The 4269-nt window shown below is 37.6% G+C and overlaps 1 long non-coding RNA gene across 1 annotated transcript; it reads right to left on the bottom strand.

Annotated features, from left to right (window-relative positions):
• Window positions 1-3628: 3628 nt before the first annotated feature.
• Window positions 3629-3944, bottom strand: LOC132116829 (uncharacterized). The gene is made up of 2 exons (XR_009425706.1): window positions 3893-3944; window positions 3629-3700 (listed from the first exon to the last, which is right to left on the bottom strand). It is a non-coding gene; the product is annotated as an uncharacterized LOC132116829 (long non-coding RNA).
• Between the last annotated feature and the right edge of the window lie 325 nt (window positions 3945-4269).

Raw genomic sequence — 4269 nt, 5'->3', positions numbered from 1 at the left:
TTTATGGTCAGACGAGTCCAAATTTGACATTCTTGTTGGAAATCACGGACGCCGTGTCCTCCGGGCTAAAGAGGAGGGAGACCTTCCAGCATGTTATCAGCGTTCAGTTCAAAAGCCAGCATCTCTGATGGTATGGGGGTGCATAAGTGCATACGGTATGGGCAGCTTGCATGTTTTGGAAGGCTCTGTGAATGCTGAAAGGTATATAAAGGTTTTAGAGCAACATATGCTTCCCTCCAAACAACGTCTATTTCAGGGAAGGCCTTGTTTATTTCAGCAGGACAATGCAAAACCACATACTGCAGCTATAACAACAGCATGGCTTCGTCGTAGAAGAGTCCGGGTGCTAACCTGGCCTGCCTGCAGTCCAGATCTTTCACCTATAGAGAACATTTGGCGCATCATTAAACGAAAAATACGTCAAAGACGACCACGAACTCTTCAGCAGCTGGAAATCTATATAAGGCAAGAATGGGACCAAATTCCAACAGCAAAACTCCAGCAACTCATAGCCTCAATGCCCAGACGTCTTCAAACTGTTTTGAAAAGAAAAGGAGATGCTACACCATGGTAAACATGCCCCGTCCCAACTATTTTGAGACCTGTAGCAGAAATCAAAATTGAAATGAGCTCATTTTGTGCATAAAATTGTAAACTTTCTCAGTTTAAACATTTGCTATGTTATCTATGTTCTATTGTGAATAAAATACTGGCTCATGTGATTTGAAAGTCTGCATGATTATGATTATGAGCAGCATGAAGAGATAATGTTTGTTAATGTAACACTGATGCTGGTAACCATTAAATTATAGAAAGAATTTTACTAATAACACTTGTTGATCTTTTAGACCTTTTATTGTAGGGCTCTGCAAAAAATCAAATGTGATTTTCATGTGCATCTCATCAGTTAAGGCGCTCCTGTGATTGTATATCTCCATCATGTGTGTTCAGATCAGGGTTGCCAGGTTTTCACAACAAAGCCTGCCCAGTTGCTTCTCAAAACTAGTCCAAAACTTGCACAATCGCGTTTCCAGAGGGTTCTCCGATAAAAATTTCAGGGGGAGCAGCATTTACTACACAGAGCTGTAGTTCACTGACAAGCTACACAAAATCACTTTCAAAATCTACAAAGAATGGCCTCCGATTTTAAAAACGATTCTGTGTAGCTTGTCAGTGAACTACGGCTCTGTGTAGTAAATGCTGCTCCCCCTGAACCAGTGTTGCCAAGTCTGCGGTTGTTTTTCATGTCTACGGGTTGAAGCGACCCCAATCCCAATAACGTGATATTTAGCCCCTAAAATGTGAATTTTACCAAGGGAACCCCAGCAAAAAAAAAAAAAAAAAAAAATGTATCGCCCGAAACGAAACGTACGGTAGCTACGGAGCCCCGCACGTAATCCTTAGGAGGAGAAAAAACAATCCGTGGCGACAGTTTTGCAATCCGTCCCCTCAGTTTATAAACCGTACTCACAAATTCATAAACGGTTCCTTCGGTTTAATAAATTGTGCCCACGGATCAACAAACCGTGCGCTCAGATTTGTTAAACCGCACAATCGGTTTCAGAATCTGTACCCACGAATTCATAATCCGCGCGCACACTTTCGCAATCCGTTCCCACGGAATTGTAAACGGTACTCACGGATTCATGCAGCAAACTCCTACGTGTTAACATACAGTTTTATTGAATATTATTATGTGGAATCGGTTTTCAGCAAAGTGTCTTAAGTGACTCTATATCAAGTGTAGTAGTACGAGGTGAAATATTTAATAAAAAAGATGTGCATCTAAATCTTGTTTAATTTGTGATAATCTTAGCACTTAAACCTGGCATTGTGACTGACTGGAGTAATTTTTTCCTCTTTTGTAAGTTGTTTTGGATAAAAGCTTATTATGCATAACCTGTATAATAATATATATAATAATTATAAAAATAAAAAGAAAGTTATTTTTATAATTTTAATGTATAGGCTAAATAAATGAGTACACGTAAGACAGTAAAAATGTTCGTCATAAAATAATTCATGAATGCTTTTTTTTATTTTTTAAATAACCTTCGACAGTTTAGAAAATGCTTGTGTACAATTCTTTTTTAACATGCTAACTTATTTTTGTGATTTTATTATATTAGCTCCACCCATCCCACCCCACCTGCCGGAGTTACGGTTAATGTTATTCTTAAATAATTAGGCCAAAAATAACATTGCATTCAGTTAGAGAGAAAAGGAATGAAAGCATAACCGGCATATTATTTGTTTTGTATTGCTTTTTACCCTTATTTTACCCTTTTTTTTTTTCATAAAACACATGCGGCTGTGTCTTCTATTGCTGATTAATGTAAAATAAACGCTAAAAAGAAGACTATTTTGTGAATGCTGATTGCGGTCTCATTGGATAGCCTACTATGAAAAATAATGTTTAATAAACAGAAATAAATCTGCCGGTGGGGGCGGAGGCACAGATGCGTGTCAGTTTACAAATCCGTGGGAACGGATTGCGAAAGGGTGCGCACAGATTATGAATTCGTGGGTACGGATTCAAAAACCGGGGGTACGGTTTACCAAATCTGAGCGCACGGATTGGAAATTCGTGGGCAAGATTTATTAAACAGAGGGAACAGTTTATGAATTCGTGAGTACAGTTTATAAACTGAGGGGACTCTGTAACCGACTGTGATCCCAAAATGTATTTGTCTGGAGAAATCATTCAGGTAGTCTCTTATGTTAAATATCTTCAAAAACAAGTGAAGAAAGTATTGCAAATAACTAAATATAATCTTGCTAATTTTAGGTATATAAGAAACGTGTCTCAGCCTCAGATAACACCCATGGACCGTTGGCTAAGCGTCTGATGCATATGGGACACAAAAATGGAAACACTTCAGTAGTTTTGAAGTTGTCATCAGATTGGTTGAATTCTACTGGATTTCCCGGGAGCCACGTGTGTTACGTTCTTTTAACTTTTAAGATGCCTTGACTCCAAATCCCCTCACGAAAGAAGAAAGCCATCGTGTTTTCAACTGTGACAACGAGCGCTTATCGGGATCAACTAAACATTGGAGTTTCAAATGTGACGATGAAAGAAACTAACTGTGATTGACCTGTTGAATTGCTTCTAGCTTGGGGGTCAGGTTGGTGTTGGTTTGTGTCAAGTGGTGCACACTGATCAGCCTGATTCTGTTCTTCCTAACCCGATGAATGAGATGATCGTTCCACTATTTTGTTTGGACTCACATAATGTCCCTACTAATACCCTACTAACAATGTTCTCTTACAGGACAAGGAAGTGAGCGGTAATGTTGTGAGAAAGGTTATTTTTGCCCTACTGATGTACCATCTTGCCAATAGTAATCCTGTTCAATACGAGAGGAATGTCTATATTTCTGCAAAAATCTAACCCCAAAAAATCATCAGATTTTTATGCAAGTGCTGAAAGCTGACAAAGAGAACCCAATCAAACAAATCAGATGAAAATATATATTTTGTCATATTTATTCAGGAAAGTAATTCAATATTACATATCTGTGAGCAACAAAAGTATGTAAATCTCTAGGATTAGTTGTTAATTTGAAGGTTAAATAAGAGTCCATCTATTCTGTAGCTCCCCCCAGTAATTTCACGAGCACAAGGATTCTCTGATGACAGGCGATTTATTGACTGGTTCACCATGAGGATAACCATCCAACTCAAAATGCCGTGAGAACTAAATATACAAAAATAAAGTTACAATAAAGAATATAAAAATACATAAATCAAATAAATAAATATTGTATTTGTAAACTTTCCAAACAGATTTAAATTCACTTTAACAGCAAACTGCAGTCTTTGTATATCACTTTTCACACACAGCAACACAATTCACATTAATCACATACAATATAAATGACAAACTTACCTCATTGGCTGCTTATTACCAAAGGAGAACTTAATTTTACATCTGGTAATATGGTAATAACCACTAAAGAAGGTAGAGCTTTCTCACATTTGGCTCCCAAACTCTGGAATAGCCTTCCTGATAATGTTCGGGGTTCAGACACACTCTCTCTGTTTAAATTTAGATTAAAAACACATCTCTTTCTCCAAGCATTCGAATAATGTATCTCTTAAATTGTGACTGCAGTTGCATCTGATCAAATGAGTATTTTTATTCATTAGCTTGGGTTAAACTAATTTTACTCTGTTGGATCAGCAGCTATGCTAATGATGTCTCTGTTTGTTTCTCTGTTTCTGCTTGGATCTTCATCCCGTGGTAACTAGGATTTACACAAGCTC

This window comes from Carassius carassius, chromosome 36 (assembly GCF_963082965.1).
Source record: "Carassius carassius chromosome 36, fCarCar2.1, whole genome shotgun sequence".
In the NCBI taxonomy this organism is placed as follows: domain Eukaryota; kingdom Metazoa; phylum Chordata; class Actinopteri; order Cypriniformes; family Cyprinidae; genus Carassius; species Carassius carassius.
This window is presented reverse-complemented; position numbering and strand designations above follow the sequence as displayed.